The following is an 18,934-nucleotide window of genomic DNA, read 5'->3' as shown; positions in this document are numbered from 1 at the left end:
AGCCCTCGACTTGGCTCTGATCTCGGGGCAGGTTTTAGCATCTGCGGCGTCGAGTTGTGCCGGCGTTTGGAGCGTACACGGGGACGGAATCTATCATCACCGTCATCATCAGCGTTGCCTCTTCTAATTCGCGCGACGTATGATCGAGGCGATGTTCTGTGAATGTTAAGCACAGATTGCCAAAATGTCAACAGGCGTCACATTGTTTTGGCTAAATATGAAGTCAGCGCAGACAGATGTTTAAGTACTCTGAGAAATGGAGAAGCCACAGGGGCGTGGGCCCAGAGGCTTTAAACATATGTGCACTTGATGTATTCGCCAATGCAGGCGCAATTCAACGGAACGCTTTATAATCGACGAGTGAGTGACAAAAATGTGAATTGCAGGAGCTCATTTGGTCTTCTCCTCCAAAAAAGAAAGGAAGAAAAAAAAAAAACACAAAAGCTAAGTATTTGGGAGGAAGGGGGCTATTAGAGGGGAGGTGGGGCGGCGGGGGGAGAAGGGGGTTGATTGAAAAGGACAGTTTGAAATTTGAATGCAGTGGGGGCCTGAAAACAAGAGGCAGATGTGAAAGAATGCTGGGCTCCTTAGACAAAGCTCCTGGTTGTCCCTCTCTAGCTGTTAAGGGCCGCTGGAGAATAGGAGAAGAGTTGGACCATTCTATAAAACGAGGTCTGGGAGAATGGAGGGGGGGCACAGGATAAAGAAACTGAGCGGGGGAGGGGGGCTAGAGTTACAATAAAAGATTGACAGCTTGCAAGTCTTGCTTGACCCCTGAATTAGCCCCTGAGCTTTCAACAAACCCCAAGAAAGACTCGGGATGTTAATTGTCACGCAACATCACAGGGATGCAAAGGAAGGGAAATATGGGGCCGGATTCAGTGAAATGTAAATCAGAACCAACAGACCACCACATGTTGAATCGGGGGAACACATTTGGTTTCCATTGGGTTTTCCCAACAGCATGCTCATACATGAATTCATACATACTATAAGACTCCTCTTATCTCTGTTTCTCTTACCCACTTTGAGGGAAAAAGCTGAAATACCTGGGGACAGAGAGCTCAGTCGCTGAACACTCTGCCTAGGCTGTTGAGGAAATATATTCCCAAAAGAGATTGCGTTCCTGCTTTGACACTGCTGAAGATGTACAATTTGCAAGCGTAAATCAGAAAATTCGCACTCCAGTGGGGAGAGATTGGGTTGGCGATCGGATGAGTCTGGAGCCCCACTGAGTCAGATATGGGGCAGGGGAGAATCAGACGCTGACCCCTCTGCCAAGGGAATGATTGAGAGCAGCACAGTGCATGGCTACAGGAGGAGGGGGGGGGGGCATGAATGACACCCCAACCAAACACTGTGTGACTGCTGGTGCCCCAAACGCAGCCCCTGACCCTGACAGGAGCTCAGCCACTGAAATACCAGGTCAAACACGCACGCTGCGCAACGGGACGGCTCTGCTACTTTAGGGGAGGAGTAAGGGGTGTGTGTGTGTGTGTGTGTGTGTGTCGGGGGGAGGGAGGGGGGGTAAGATAGGATAGGGAGTGGCGGGTTGAGGGAGAAAGGGAGGGTGAAACAAAGCAAAGAATGTTTTTTTTTTTTGGTAATGGGTGTCAGTAGTGGAAGGCATATTTTTGTATAAATCAAACTGTAAGAGATTTTGAAGCTGTTATATAATGTTTTGTTGTTTTGTGTGAACTTCAACATCAGAAGCAAAACAAATCATGTCACAGTTCAAATCTACTGTGGTCAGAGAGACAATCTGATGAGGATAGAAATAAAATACTGTTGCCGCTCTATGTGATTCCACTGCGACTTTTCAATCCTCTTGTAGTCCCATTATATTGCACGCTAATCCAGCAATGCAGAACTGCGTCAGGTGTATGGCTCACAGCTATTTATCATTCTCAGGCATTAACTAACCCACATTTCATCATCTCAGAGTACAGGAAAACAATTGTTTTTGAATTTGTGGATCATAATGTTGGGGGGAGTAATTCCAATGGAGTACAGGCAGAATAAATCATTATTCCCTAACTAAAGCTCTTATGCAAGCGAGGCCTGCACGTAAAATGGCATACTAGAGCCACGTGTGGTATAAGCGTGGAGCTTGTCATGCTCATTGCTCTTGGTGTTTGCCCCATTCATCATTTTTATGAGCCATTCAATTAATCGATTAGAGTACTCCCCACTGGTCAGGACATATGGCTACTAAATAACGCAATCATGAGCCGAACCCTGGCACGCTCCAGCTCATCAATACATTTATGGAGATGAGAAGTCCATAAGACGGAAAAACAAAATATTATTTAAATTATACTAACAGATGTAAAAATGTAACTGTGGGACGTCCATATTTACTACTGAATATTCCCCGGTTTAAAAATGTCAATATAAAATTTATGTTTTTTTATGAGACGATATTCTTAACTGTATCCCTGGGCAATGAGTGCTGCTTTGCCCTCTGCCTGCATATATATGAAATCCATAGCCTCATAATCACTTTAGCAATGCAACAGAAATCCTATTAGCGCTGAAAGATACCTACACCTGTCTGTCCACATGGATTATAGCCAGATGATTTGCCACGGTAACAAAGTTTTAATACAGGTTCCATACATTGTTAGTTGTAATTTTGATGTTTTAGTGGGAAGTGAAGTGGATTATCTCGAATGAAATTTGAAAATGTCATTTCCACTTGCCGATAGCACAAAACTATTCCTTTCAGGTCTGCTGAGATAAGAACGATTCAGCCAGGCCCGTTAAACGGTGTCTTTGCCAAATGCTCCTCCGCTTAGGAATTAATAGGCTGACATTAATACAGCAAGATAAATAGGAAGGTCAGGTATGGGAGCCCTACCATTATATGGGCATCTCATGGTGATAGTACCTGCCAATCAAGTCCAATAAGTCCTTGACACAGCACGGTTCACCTTGGAATACACAGAGAGCATGCGATATATAGTATACACTTCCCTGTCCAGAAACCCAATCCAATTAGTATGTGCACACAAGCACTTCGCAGGCTTGTTGCTTGGAGAGCACATTAGGACACCATAAAAGAAACATTTGTTGTGTGATCCAGTTCACCATGGCTAAATTAGTCAAAACAAATCGGGGATCACACAGACTGAGCTCGGCAGTTGGCCCAGACGCAGTTCTTTCTCTCCCAAACTCATCTTCCTGATTTCAGCATGAGTACGTCAGTGTTGCGTTCATGCAAAAATAATACAATGCAATGTGGCCGGCAAAGTCAAGGAAAGGGGACACAAACAGAAAGGGAACACAAACAGAAAGGGAACACAAACAGAGGCACACTCACGGCCGCACACGACCGATGGGTGTCGGGTAAATGTCAGATTCATCTATGTTGATGTCCTCGAAATCGAACTATGGTGAACCAATAACAGCCGAGGTCAGACTGGCGCTCTGTGGTCCGTAGAAAACAGCTATTGACTTCTGCAGTCTGTATGACATAATTTATTTTTTGCATTGCCACTCTTCTAAAACAACATGTATGTTTGCAGACAAAAGGGCCAAACCCTTGGATTCACAGCGCTTAGCTTGAGCATATGGCAATTTAAGTGTGCTGTATTTACTAGGATATGCACCAGTAAGCAGTAATCCCCCCCCCCCCCCCACCACCACCACCACCCCCCAAAATGAGCAGCTGAATGGTTAAAAATCCGGCTCTGTCCTTCTATTAAGGACCTCACCATCAATAATGCACAGTGATCGTGAGGCATTATTCAACAGGATGATTAATTTTTAAGATAGTGGGTGGCAACACAAAACATGAAGAAGGTAACAGAGAAGATGACTCCATTTAAAATGGAGGTGGAGCAAGTGGGCAAATAGGCAATTTATCCTTGTCTTTACACATCTAAGAACTGAGAAACAAAAGAGAAACACTGTGCGCTGGATTGGTATCTTTGGGACCAAGAAAAAGTAGATATAAAATAGAGCAAAAGCTTCAACTCCACCTTGAATGAGAGATGTGTCATCAAGCAAACCCTTGACAAACACACAATGAATGTACAAAACATTAGGGACATCTTCCTGTTATTCAGTTGCAGCCTGTTTTCTCCACGGTCTCAAAGCTTAAAAATCCTCTAACTCCTCTGCTTCTCTTTATCCGCATCTTCTGCTTTGTGTTCTGTATAGATTTAATAAGGACAAATCAATAAGGGATAATAGCCTTTACCTATTCACCTCATTACTGTACTATATGAAAAGAATATGTGTACCAAATGTTTTGTACATTCAGTACATTCAGTATACATTTGCTCAAGACAGCATCAATAGAAAAACTGGGTCTTTGTAAAATGACTTTTCTTTTTTTTTTTGCAAGTAAATCATAAAAATGCGCAGGCTTGGAAAGCAGTGATTTTTGTGTTTCTAGAACAGTAGATATTTTGAATTTCGAAGGGTGCTAATTCTTTCAGATTAGAGGCATTGTGCGTAATGTGGCTGGCCTTGGCTCGGTGTCTAATTGAGGCTTTTAACCTTTCTGCGGCTCAGAGGAAGGACAAACACAGCCAAAATAAGGGACACCACATAATCTCAGCCCTCACTAAAATAGAAAACAGCGCAAGGACCTTACCCTTACAGCAGCAGAAGCAATACTATATAAATGAATCCAGCAGCGGAGAGGATCTAGCCTACTTCAACCTAGCACATTTCTATCCCGGTGCTGCCGCATCTATTTTCAATCTCAAAGATAGCATGAATGCCTTTGTCAGACAGGGGAAGCGGCGTATGTCAACCTAAAACAAGGTATAGCGCTGTGTCTCGTCAGGAAGCTCAGACAAAAGAAGTGGGTGTAGTCTTTCCTGAGAGCAATCAGTTGTCAGCCCTAAATCTCCACTCACTACTGCCCTGACAGGTAATGGTGCTTGTTAAACCTGATGAAGGTATATTGACCTTTTTTCAAAGACACAGGCAAATTCTAAAAGGCACCATTTAGCCGCTGCTCACAAATGAATGGTTTCCACGCTCGGGTGCACAATAACATGAAACATATTCTGAATGAGAACGAAAAAAAAAAAAAAAAAAAGGGAAAATGGTAGCTGAATGAAAAAGGCAAGCATCTAATAGCACATTTATACACAGCAGAATGACAAAATTGAGTAATTTCATTTGCTTTGAATTTTGAGGCTGTATCATTTGATTTCTTTTCCCCCTCTTAGAGTGCGCTCAATCAGTTTCAGTGTCACTGCTCCTTGCCCTCTCCCTGCCTGCAGTTGTGAAAGGGAGAGGACAGTTTTGGGGCTGAGCCTTCTCCTGAGTGTTCATTAGCATAACATCACCACTGTATGGGGGATTGTGATGCAAACAAGCTCAGATTGGCTCATTCCAGCCCCCTATTTGAATAACTAAGGTGGTATAGGATCTCTCTCCTGTCTGCCCACTGTACAACGGATTGGCATCTTTAGGCCCGAGAGAGAGACTAGATAGAAAATGGGAGAAAAGTTTCAACTCCACCTTGAATGACAGATGTGCCATCAAGCAAACACTTGGCTTACATTCATTAGATGAGAGTAGCACTGTAAGACCCGTGTTGAATTCAGCAGAGCCATTGTGCTTACAAGTGAGATCTGGACTCTTATGCTGCTGTTGCTTTGCCTTACATAAAAAAAATCGGAACATATGGCATATCACAGGCAAAAAGAGTACAGATTTCATTGCTTTTCTAAAAGCTATTTGTTTCCTGTTACAAAATATTATGTTCAGTGTCTTGTCAAAAAAAAACAATGTCTGTCAGGCAAAAATATTTATTTTCAAGAAATGTGCCCTGCGTCCAAATGACCATGAATCTGTCTGGGAATCATTGTCTTGGCATGATAAAAAATGATTTTAATGTAAATGGCTCGCTGGCTAACGTTATCGTTCCCCGCCACCCACAGTAGGACAGCAGATACAGCAATCACTGCTCCTGCACCTTGTGTATGTTTAAGATGTGTTTGCTCTTTTGTGATAACAAAGGGGGGGGGGAAACAAACGTTTTTTTTTTTGTCTCTTTTTTTTTTTTTTTTTTTTTCAGAATAACTGGACCAAAGTCAGCAAATCCAAAGACACAAGGAGAGAGCGGCTGATACAGGGAACTGTCAAACGGGTTGCGATAAAACATTCACCAGGAAATTATCTCCCTGTCGTAAGGCCCTCCTGTTTTGAATACCAAAGGGATTCAAATTCTCAAACAAACGCTGAAAGATTGACCAATTTCGTGTTCTGCCAAACGATAACGGATTGCAGCGTGGGTCGCACCTTTGAACCGCTGCGCCCGAACCAGCGCGAGGCAGAGATTCTCATCTCTGTATCTCTGCACAGGTAATCCACTGAAGTGTAATTGCTACAGCTCTAAGTTATACAAAATAATGACAGGAGAATAAGACTCCGTATGAATATGAAGTGAGTGTGATAACAAAGTCCCATGCTGGGAGAGAAGGTAATACCTTGACAATGGCTCTTGCTGGGGAGGGAAAATCTCCTCTGAAGACAACGAGCCTCTCTGTGAGATAGCTTCTTAACTGTTCCTTGACACGACACAGCATTCAGAGCAACATAATGCACCGAGCCACGCAGATGTGAGATTATCTATTTGGTGGACTGAAATGGCTTTAGCATTGGTAAATACTTACATACACCCTAGAAGAGGTTTTTCCTTTCAGGCAGAAATTAAGCCTTGACATAATGAACTATTTCTGTCTTTGTATATCTCTTATAACCTGAATGTGAAGTGACCTGATAAATATGATAAAACATAAGAGACAAATAAGAAAAAGATGTCTTACTAATGTTCAAACCTGTATGCTTTTTACACACTTTATATAGTCTTGGTAAAATAAAAAAAAGTAAAATGTTCAGACCTGTGGCCTCATAAATGTAAACATAAATGTCCCTGAACTGATTAAAAAGGGTAAAAGCAATGTCTGTATTTAAATTCATTTGAATTTAATAAAGTTCAGTGAAGTGTGAATTAATAAATAAAGAATTGTGTGAATTAACCCCCACAGGTTAAAAGCAGTAACATTGCTTCAAAGGAGAAATCCTTGACTAGCAAATAAATATTCAGCCCTGTCCTCTGAGTAGTTTCAACTCTGCCATGCTTTTATGTTTTTTTTTTAAATCAAAATGTCCGCAGCATCAATTAGCACTTGTGTTTCAGGCTATTGCTGCATGCTCCAGTTGTATGAATCCTGTTATGAATGCTTCATTACACATTTTTTTTCTTCACACAAATTGTTTAACTTCTGTTGAAGTGGAGATACCTAGGGTGCAGCTGACAGGATCTTGCGGCAGCGGCTTCAGAGCATTTTAGCGCCGTCCCCAGGTAATGTTTACGTTCCCCTCCCCTCCTGCTCTCGCCTCCATTACTCACAGGAACATAAGAGCCATTGCAGGTGAGGGAATAAAAGATATCCCTATTTTTTGGCTAATGCACTAAAGTGAGGAGGTGTTGTGGTGTCATATCGACAACATTCAACATCTCTTGCTAATGGTTAGACTCAGCTTCAGTTCAGGCGGCTATATTTCAACACCGCCATTTATTGAGCAAAGGGACTAGGGGTTAACCATAGGCAGATCCTTTTAGGCCGTTGTAAAAATCGATATAAAATATACTGCCTCGCTTCCGTAGCCCGTCGAGATGATATCGGCCACAGCAACGCAAACTTTTCGGAGGCTTTGAGCACGGCTCTGCCTCTTGGAGCTGCAGCCTGGCTACCCCCGGGCCTGCTGGACCTATTTCTGATGGTAATGGCTGCTGGAGCCGCATCCTGTCAGCTCGCTCCAGACTCACTAGTAATCAGCCCGGGTTGATGAATGACGACAATGCCACTGGCACCACTTTCTTGCAACGACAGAAATGCACCCGTTTTCTGCCTCCCATTTGACTGTCCTCTTTACACTGTTTTTCCCCCCATTTCCATCAACTACTATAGAATGGCGCTCGTCACATTGGTTCAGCCGCTGATGCCGAAGCTAAAAATGTAACGTGTTGCTGGGTGCAGACGCCATACTTGGGAATTTGTGCAGTTTGTTCAGAACTTTGTGTCGGTCATCGCTTAATCCCCTATCATGACTTCACTCAGTAACATAACTTGGGTTTTAATGTTCCTGTATTGTTGCACATTATGAGTTAAATATCAGATATGAGGGGGCGTCCTGGTGACTCAGCGGTCTAGGCCGCGACGTCCTGGGTTTGAATCCGGCCTAGGACCTTTGTCGCATGTCGTCCCGTCCCCCTCTCTCTCTCCCAATGTTTCCTGTCTCTCTCCACTTTTACCTCTCAAAATAAAGGCAAAAATGCCCCCAAAATAATGTTTAAAAAAAATAATAAACTAGCGGATATCGGCCGGTCAATGTCGTCCACCTCCGATATGATGGAGGTTCCTCACTGACCACAACTACATAAACGGTCCGTAAAACCTGCAGTGACATTTTATTCTCTTTGCATATTTTATTCATTCATTTTATGTTCAATAATGTTTTTTTGTAAATTGATTCTTCATTTAAAGGATTTATGCATCCAAGAGTTTCCCCGACCGCTGAATAGGTGCAGCGGGTCAACCCACCTAAAAGAATTACATTATTACAGATTTAGTGTCCCATGATATATTGAATATTTTTTAAATTCTTATCTTTATCTTCTTATTTATATTAGCTATTGGCGACTTCACACTAAAAATATTGGTCTTGGTATCGGCCTTTAAAACAGCATATCGGTCGAACCCCAGAATAAATGTATATAGGCCATCCATGTACTTGCTGAGTACAGCTAACTCACTGTCCTGTTTTGGACAGGAATCTAGTGGAACTAGTGTTTTATTTTGTGGTTATTTCCATTTTTTCTCGCTCGCTTCTCCATGTGTGTCTATGTGTCCCGCTTCTAGTGATAACACACCAGGTGTGAAGTAGGAGTTATAATTCTCACACCCGTCTTAATTAAAACCAGCCTGGTAGGCAGTGAATAGCTGTATTAGACAAACAGGTCTGTCTAATGGCTAAAGCAGTCAGGCTATGTGTGATTTATGGCAGAATTCACACCACCAGAGCCTCACACCTCATTTAGAGGGAGGCATGATGAATTATTAGGGCAGCCTGTATATGTATTTTTCCTGTGCAAATGCCAAAAAGACAGAATCATACAGAGACACCCAGAGGTGTAAATATTAAGCATTCCAATTTTCATTCTAAATACATGAATAATTTTACATCTCCATCTACTGCCGCACATTCGTGGGCTCAACTTATCTGCAGTGTTTAAGATGTTGATTACCTAACCCTCCGGCGGTGGAGAAGGAGCTAGATCCAGCAGGCAGAGAGAGTGCCAGGCCTGGCGCAGCTGTACAAGCAAAGCTGTAAAGAGAAGTCACCGGCCACTGTCGCTCAATCTTCCCCCTTGTTAATCCCACACTATCTGCATTCACGTCAGCCCCGCTCCTCGTGTCTCTGCATTGCTTTTCACACTCCTAACTACAAGTTCAATTTGGCAGGAAAGTGGACATGTTGCATCGCTCCTCCTGGCTGAAACCCCTCTCGGCATTGTTCCCCTCCAATAGTCTTTTTCTGAGACAACATGACGCCTGTGTTACGATGTATAATTGATCCAATAATCATTCTGTTAAATATTTTTTTGCTTCTTGTTTTGTGCTTCGCCTCTGCAGTTATACACCGAACCAAATAAATGTTTGTCGCTAACTTTCAACAGTTATTGTTTCCACTGTAGATAATATGAGACTAAAAAGCTTTTAATGCTCCCGAATCTTTCCTCATCTGATCAGATCATTAGTATGCCAGGGAGGCTATACTGTATCTGAATAGCCTCAATACATAAGCAGGGCAGTGGACGTACGGTAAAATCTATTTGTCAGTCTATCATAAATAATATTAAGGACAGATAACATGCTGTCATACTGTATTTCAGATTGCGATTTCAGCTGGACAAATGTGCTGCAGGAGGAGCAGAATGAACAACCGAGTGGTGGTCAGGTTTTACTAAGCCATTGCTCTTATTCCCACTATGTTTTATAGATAGGGACTTTATGCCCAAGCTCCAATGGAACTAAATCCTGGCCCTAAGGGCAGAAATTTTATTTTAACATCTCTATTCGGATTGACATTTTGTCCTCTGTTTTCAAACGTTTTCCCAAGAAGCTTCTCTCCAGTTGACCCAAGCAGAGACCATTGCCTCTGGCTTGTCACGAAGAGAAGAGTGATGCGGCTCTATGGGCAGCAGAGAGGGAGGCTCTGTACTGAGACAGCAGCAGGTGCAGCTGTGACAGTTGCCGTGTTGTTGCTAGCCCCACACTGTAGTCGAGATGAGGTTCACAGATGTAGCCACTCAGTGCAATGGTTTATTGGCTGCCTGAAACAATGCATCTCTGTCAAGAACAACTCCTCCTAAGGCCATTTCAGTCTAAGAGTGCTCTGTATGAAACAAGGCGTAGAAAAACCTCGTTCTGACACACAAGGTCAATTCTGTTCCACAGCAACACAATCAAAGCTCCCCCTGCTCTGCCAAAAAACAACACGAATTCCAACCTAAAGCAATCATACTGAGATACAGAGGAGGCGTGAATCGTGCACAAGAGCCACATTTTCATGCAAAGGGCTTTCTCCCTCTAAACCAGGTAACCTCATTAATAATAATAACAACAATAACGATAATAATAATAATAAATCAGTGTTCATTTACCAGGACTAGGGTAATAAACAAGTAGCAAAAAGTTTAGTGTTGTCGCTGTTAGTCAAATTACATCTCTGATTAATTATTAGCAACCCTCTCTGCAAATGTTGCATGCGCACTTCTTAAGAAATCAACCAAGTAGCACCCCAGGCAGCACTTTACCCTCAGGTGGTTGTTGCAAGACATGCAATCCAATCATGCATCACTCTCTACATTATCACACCTAGAAAATTAACGACACCCATTGTGCCGAGGCATTGGCGTGGAGAGAAAGCAAACCTGATTTTTTTTCTTCAATTCAGACACTTGGAGTGGTCCGCAAAGTCCAATCCTAGGTAGTGTTTTGTTGAATCTCAGAGTAGTGGAGATCTGAGATAATATGACTATTGTTTTCCTGTAAAGCACCCAGTCTCTGCCTGTTCAATTACTGGAAGGAGCCTCAACGAGGGCGGTTAAATCATTTGCAGAGACATTATCTACGCACAGAGAGAGAGAGAGAGAGAGAAAGAGTGAGTGAGGAGTGAGTGAGGGAGAGAGAGAGAGGGGGGAGAGAGAGAGAGAGAGAGAGAGAGAGAGAGAGAGAGAGCAAGAGAGAGAGAGAGAGAGAGCGAGCAGACATTGGGGCCAAACTTCAGTCTGTTGCAGGGGAAACAGAAACATTTTTTTATGGACCACACATGGAGGGTACTGAGTGGATAGAAGCAGCAGGATTCATGATGCACTGCAGGAAATTAATAGACTAATACAGTTTTCTCTGATTCAATGCCAAAAACTACATCATTACTTGAAAATGTTTTTCATTACAGGTGATGATAGATATCTATGTAGGGTTATGAAAACGTACACAGAATCTATGACAGAACGACCATAAAACTTTATTCCTCCTAATATACAACGTTTGTTACAAACAAAACCAACTCAAAAGCACACAGCTGTCAGCATGCGCAATTATTAAAGGATAATTTGATTGTTTTTTCAACCTCGGCTGTGTTTGATGTCTCTGGCATGCTAGCAATCGAATCAGACAATTATTTTGTTGATTAGCTTAGTATTTAGCAACTTACCGCGCCTGTGATATTCCTCTGAAACTCCCAGACCAGACGCTCAATTCAGTCTGACTTGGCAACCACTTTAACAAGAACAAAGCTTCCAAATTCACCTAAACACTGTACAGTAAAACCTGATTTATCCAAGCCTTAGACTTCCGATTCCACTGGATAAACAAATAAGCATATAGAATGAGGTATGCGGCAAGGCAAATATTCCAACAACTGTGCACAAACATTACTATGAAATATACATCTGGTAGTATTTAACTGCACATTCGCCTATGCAGGACGTTTTTGGAGCGCATTTACATGCATGTCTCATATTTTGCATAAGTTTTGACTTTCCATTTCCGTACATTTTGGTCATCCAAAAAAATAATTACTTTGAACATCTTACAGTCCTGCACAAAAAGTTTAAGAACTGCAGTATATGTACACATAAGAACTACTAGCAAACGATGTATTTTTCACTGAGCCAATATTATTTCAAATATCCACCATCGGAAGACATATATAACTAGAGTTAAAGCTCCTGAGCTTGATAAAGAATAGATACAGGCAGTTTAGGATTTTTTTAGGGTTGTTGCTTACTCTCACTGTTGCTCCATCAGATTGTGTTGAATTTTTTCATTTAGCTGGAGTATCATGGTTCACTTAATTGCAATATAGTAAGTAATTCAACACAATAGGGGTCTAAATCAATTGGCAGCCTGCCACAGAGATCTAAAGTACATGGTATGTTAAAATAAAAAAAAATAAAATAAAAAAGAATTACTGAACAAAGTAGCAACATTTTCTAAAGTGACACTTAACTATAACAACACTGCTTACCAGTTTCGCACTTCGCTGGAACAACGTCAGTGCAAATACATTGGGAAACGTCCACAGCCCAACATGAAATTATAATTTTTTTTAAAAGACGTGGGGAGCAGAACTTTTCTCTTCTCACTTGCAATGAGTCACAATTGTCAAGGACAACAGCAGCCTATCTGGAGGAAATATATTGCACTGGCGTGTTTACCCACACCATCCCTAAATAACAGCCCTGTCTTGTTGGAAAAGAGGCTTTTAAGTGTGGATGTGCTTCGCTCTCCTATAATCCAGCCGAGACATGACTCCTTCCCCTGGCAGACGTCCGCAGATCCCCCCTCTCTCCCAGCCAGGCCTCGCTCTCGGCTGCCATGGCAGAGGCGCAATAACTGCTGTTTACTTAGAGCCTTGCCTCCCAGGTTCTCCTCTGTCACAGAGAAATTGAATATTTTCCCAAATAGTGTTGCAGCTGTGCACAGATAAGGACAAGTCCTGTTCACATAGCACAAAGAATGAGATAGGGGCGGTGCGTGTGTATCTGTTGTACGTCTGTGTGTGTGGGTGCATGCATGTGTGTGTGTGAATGTGTGTGTGTGTGTGTCGTGTCGGTGTGTGTATGGGTGTGTGTGTTATATATATTCTTAGTCCTCATCCAAATTAACACAAAGTCAAATAAATATTAAAAATTAAATGAGCGCGCAAAAAATAAAATGTATATGTAAAAGATAATTAGAAAAATATTGGATCTACTATTTTTCTTGATAATTACTGATTTCTTTGCAATTTATTAATTATCGTAAAATTATCCAAGAGATAAAAACAAATTAAATAGTGTGTTACTAATGTGTCCGGTCTACTTTTACTTTGCAAAAATTTTTTCCCACCATGCTGCTAAATTCTTGTGAAGTTTGTGCACTACACTAAGTCTAGAGAAATTTCCCCCGCCTTGGGAGTGATCTATACACACACTGCTATTAGCACACAACATATCCTATCCAAGACCCACACACTGTTTGCCAACACGATGCTGTAAAATACCTTAGCTGCTATCAGTAACCAGGCCAATATGTTACGCTCCACGACGGTTTTATGACAGGAGGACAGGAGTTTTTACAACCCAATTTTGCACTTTGCACTTCCTTTTTCAAAATAGTTTTCAAAGAAGCACAGAATGAGTGAACTAATGAAAAAGAGAAGCCAGATCAGCTCAGGAAGCCTGCCACTTGACCAGCGCACAGAAAGCAATATGACAACCATCGGCTAATATCCACGTCGTTTCTTTTCACGAGAGTTTGAAATGACCCTTACTCGCCTCCTCCTATGTCCTTGCTCTGTAATGTTCTGCTAGGAAATTATTCAGGCAAGCAGAAAGTTTCACCTGCCATTTCAGGGGCACAGAATCCCCCACTGCACCAGAGGCCTTTGGCAAGTGGAAACAAATGTTTCACAAAATGGCAGGGAGGGGAACACCCTGGCGCACAGTGTTTTACTGATTGCCAATCGTAAAATAAAATCAGTCATGAAAGGGGAGGTATTTTGGCCCACCAAAGACCTGCACATTACATCAAATTTGCCGTAGCTTTCTTTTACAGCCTTGTTTATTCCCTTTAATGGTGAGCAGTTATCCGCACAGTATGGCTCCATGTAGGTGGTTTAGCTACAGAAATGATTGCATCTGAAAACACGAGCCCACAATTTACACGCCAAATAAGCGATGGGATGTAAATTTAAATGCCTTAACTCCCTCCGATCCACCGATCCACTACTTCTGACGCATTCAGAACCTCCGCCATCTCTCTTTGCCTGCTTTTTGCTATGGAGTAGCCAACACACCATTTGTGGGAATTGCAAGTGAAATTGGTCCTCGTTCCTTATACCCTGCTGGACAATAGGGCCAATGGTGCTCATGAACAAAAACGATGAGTATCATTTTGGTGGTGCTCACCGTGGATAAAAGCATTACATCCCCAGAGTGTAACACTGACACAAACAATCCATTCAGGCACAATGCAACCTTCATATCCGTCCTATGGACTCACCAATCGCTCCTCAGACAAAGACAACAGCCTGATAACCGAGGTTGTGAGAGAACGCGACAAAAACAAAGTGTGCAAATGTTGCCACTGGTCATTGTGTGTGCACTCACATTACATCAATAACAAATTACCTTAATAAAGCCAGAGTGGAACTGCCTGGCTTGTTACAATTTAAAAAAACTGGAGGAGCTATGAAAGCTGCAGTGTGATCTTTTTTATGCACCTCCCACCCAATATAAGTAGACATTACACAACCTCAGCTGCACTATTAGCATGTTGTGAAAATGTATTGGAGGGAAGAAAAAAAACCCATTCCAGCACAAAATGAAATAACAATCCATAATATCACAAATTTTGATGCATTCACACCCACTCACTCATTCACACTCACTCACTTAATAGCCCTATGAGCTAGGAGAGTGTGATATAAAGAGTTGAGAATTGAGAGATATGTAGCACTTTGTCTCCCCACACCCATATAGAAGTACGCTGTGCTATATTGATCTGTGAGTGGAGATGAACACAGAAGCAGAGAGAAGCAATCTGGAGCTCTGGCAGATCAACAACAGCTGCAGTTCTTTGAAACCGGACGCACTCCCTCTGAAACAAGGCTATAGATTGAAAAAGGTACTCTTAGCCTGAGCCCAACATGCTCATAATGGTGTGCTTGCGCTTAAGATATCAAGCACAGACATCTGAGAAAATAGGCATTTGGAAGCCTTCTCCTATCAGCATCCGCAAGTTGTTTTTATTATTTCCTATGACTTCACATGCAAGGTTTAAACAGGCTTTGACAAATTGAATAAACAATTCATAAAATATTGCTATGTATTGGTAAACCGTCTAGAAAGTATTGCTTTCCAGTAAATTATGCGTAAGAATTTTAAATAGCACATTTCTTTTTTCCTTAGGACCGAATATGAGATTTTTTTTTCTATCTTTACACCATTCACTGTTTATGAATGGTTAGAACTGGCTTGTTGTGTGAAAGCTTTGAAATGCTCTCTCACATCATAACACATAAACAGAAAACAATGAGATTGTGTATTCATACAGAAATGTAAAAAAAAAAAAAAACGAGGGGAGAAGCACGAGTTCTCCCATTTTACCAGCTCACACTCGCTGTCGACCCTTTTGGGCTCAGCCAAAACCAGTGGCAGAAAAAAATACTACTCTTCCCATTGAGCGAGGGCTCTGGCCACTTTGATATGCTAATATGTTCCTTCCAAACAGTTGGAATTTGCACTTGCATTAATTCAAACATTTTTTTGTGTGTAGAAAGATGTGAAAATGGCATTCCCCTATAAAGAGGTTGGAAGAAGCAGTGTAGCTCCTGAAGCCTGACATGCCTGAATTATTTCTTACACACTCCTTTATACTCACGACTTTACATGTTCACAAATAAGCCACCTCTGTTCTGAATGCCAGTTTGTTCTGTGTATTGAGGGAGATAAATCCACTTCAGCCTCCAAATGCTGGGTTTATTCTCCAGTTTTCTATCATATGAAGAATATAGGCTACAAAAGGTTTTGCAGCATTGCCTATTCAACTTTGGACAGTAGGCCTACTTTAACACTAGGCTGGCAGAGTCATGGGAGCATTTCTGCACATTTTATTTGAAATAGTCAAGGAAATATCACATTTTATAGTAACACTATATTCCACCAGTTAGCAGCTATGATGCAAATGAGTTCTACCTTCATTTTTTGCCTTTGCAATACAGATTATCACCCAACATAGAAATGAGAGATTGCCCGCATTCATGGACCCTAATCCAGTCAGGAATTCGTACATTTCTCCACCTCAGACGCAGAGCCAAACAATAATCTGAGGGAATCATGTGCTTGCAGTTTAGTTGAGTTGGAGGAAGGCTGGAGCTAAATTTAACCCAATTCACTGATCGATCATTGGAGATTCCTGCTCTGCTCCAGGCTGCCATGCCTCACTGGGCGCTGTGTTGACCCGGGCAGGAGCGCCGCACCGCCGCACCGCGTGTGCGCTTCTCCCGACTCTTTTAACACATGGTTGACAAGACGCGTTTGGAATTGGTAGGCCTAAATAATAAATGTGCAGTAAAAGGATCTAATTTTACTGCCACTCTGTGCCGATCGGGTCTAAGTTAAGTCTTCACAGCCAAAACCATCTCTTTTTAATGGTTTCATTCATATGTATTTCTTTCATTAATTTCCATGACAATTTCCTAAGCCTGTAGCCCATTGCATCATCTATGTCTCTGGCCAAAATTGTAATTATTACGCTGATAGGCTAGACTTGACTGAATCATTGTTGTTTTGATTTTCTTTAGACAAATAGCCAAGCCCCAATTATAATGGATTAGCCTCTGAATGCTCTCCAGAATCACACCGACATTGCTTCTCAGGTCGCAGCTCCAACATAAACCCCTATTCACCAACGAGACCATCAGTGGATTTAAAAACTCGGTGACCAATACCAAGTCCACCTTCAACTTTGGAAGCATAAATTCCAATTAACTGGTGCTTTATGTGTTCTGGTTCATATAAACGCGTTGCCCCCCCCACTTTTTAATAGTTTCCATTCAGCCAAACTCGGCAGCCGAGCAAATCAATCCACATCTGGTTGTGTTTTGATTAACCATTTTTCAATTAACCATGGTACCCCTTGGATCATTTTAATTACTCCAAACAGACGTGTTCTGTTCTTAAGACTTATTCGTGGTTAAAACCTGCTATTCTGTTTCTCCCGAAAAAGCTGATCTTCAGCAGTCCACAGAGGTTTGTTTTTGGTTTGGGAAAGTAAAATATACAACTGTAACATATGACTTATGGCCTAATATTATTCCATATGCGCCGCGAAAACGAACGTAAGTCTATGAAGTGACCAAGAAAAGCAAGAAAAGAAAGTTTCTACACTCCACATCAACTTGTCAAGAGATCTCTCCCCTGCTTAAACTCTGATTTATAAAGTGGTGATAACATAAATGTCAAAAAAAACACAAAAAAACAAAACCCACTCTTACCTTTCTTGAAAAGCAGTCAAGCCAAACAGGCTGAAATGTAGTCACCGACAGGGAGGGAGGAAATGTGAATTGGAAAATGTCAGATTGTGGAAAGACAGTCTGATGGGAACTCCTCTGCAGCGAAGAGAGACACTCTGCAGGTCTGAGGCATGCTCCCCTTATCTGGGACAGAGGCTGTTATCAGGCGGCAGGTCCCCCTCTCAGCCCGTACATTCCCCCACACCGGACACACACTTCCATGGCAAGGTGTTGCTCTCTTTGCGCTCAGTCCAAACTCATTCAACACTTCACCTCGGAGCAGTTCATCTATTCACGACTCTCCTGTCTGTGCGCCTTGCACTCCTGGATGAGCAGCAACAACAAACAGAGGAGAAGCGGAGCCAGAAGAAAACTGACTGAGAGAGCGAGAGAGAGAGAGAGAGAGAGAGAGAGAGGGAGAGGGAGAGGGAGAAAGGCAGGGAGAAGGAGAGAGGGGTCTCTGCCTGCTGGCGGGGGTGAAGAAGACGAGGACCCGACTGTCTCTCCGCTGCGGCCGTCGATCCTCTCCGGGTGCCCCTGAACGAGACTGTGCGGACTGAGCAAGTTTCAGCGGCTTGCCTCTGGAAAAGATCCCGCTCACAGTATTGAGACACTTGGTTGAAGCGGCGCGGAGCGGGCTTCCAGTAAACAGCGCCAGTGCAGTGGAGAGCAGGCTGCCGTCTGCAGGAGCCGTCTGAGCGAAGGAGTCCGCCAAAACCCGGCATGGACTCCCGATCCACAACTGACTCGGAGTCTACACCGTATCCAAGCCCAGCAGAAACTAATCACATCAACATATTAGCATGTCTAGCAACAGAAGCTCTGCTTTTTTTTTTTTTTTTCCAACCAAAGGGGATCCAACTAACTAATACAGAAGGGGAAAGAGGTTATCAATATATTCCCCCCCATTTTGGCCCCTTTCCATTTTGAGAGGCTACATTCCCTTTCCTTTTGGGCAGGGGAGGCCCATGCCCTGTCACAGTAGGCAGTCCAGCCTATTCAACCAATGACAGAGGACTTGTTCTACTGTAACACTACCAAGCATCAAAAAGGAAGGAGCATGAAAGTACAGGGAGAGGTTTTTTTTTCTTCTTCTTTTTCTCCAACTGGCCTCAATAGGAAAACAGCCTGGCCGTAGCAGGCAGGCAGCGCTGGCCGAGGGGAAACTGAGCTGCTGCTGCTGCTGCTGCTGCTGCTGGTGGGTAGAACCAAGCAGTTTTTCAAACGGAGAATCTCTTCTCATTTGTGAGTGGTTTTTTTTTCCTCCACGCACTTTTCTCTTACATGATTCATGACGTCATTTTGTGGTCAAGGGAATATTGTCAGGGCGCTG

The 18,934-nt window shown here is 42.6% G+C and overlaps 1 protein-coding gene across 1 annotated transcript in view; it reads right to left on the bottom strand.

The window, feature by feature from the left end:
- The window catches only part of adgrl2a (adhesion G protein-coupled receptor L2a), a 94,645-nt gene extending 76,756 nt beyond the window's left edge, over positions 1-17,889 (bottom strand). Inside the window, exon 1 of the mRNA XM_078285448.1 lies at positions 17,584-17,889. The gene's annotated coding sequence lies outside the window, so the exon portion shown is untranslated. The remainder of the gene's footprint in view (positions 1-17,583) is intronic.
- Positions 17,890-18,934: the final 1,045 nt, after the last annotated feature.

Source organism: Centroberyx gerrardi, chromosome 9 (assembly GCF_048128805.1).
Source record: "Centroberyx gerrardi isolate f3 chromosome 9, fCenGer3.hap1.cur.20231027, whole genome shotgun sequence".
Lineage (NCBI taxonomy): Eukaryota > Metazoa > Chordata > Actinopteri > Beryciformes > Berycidae > Centroberyx > Centroberyx gerrardi.
Note: the sequence above shows the minus strand (reverse complement) of the source record. Positions and strands in the feature narration are given on the sequence as shown.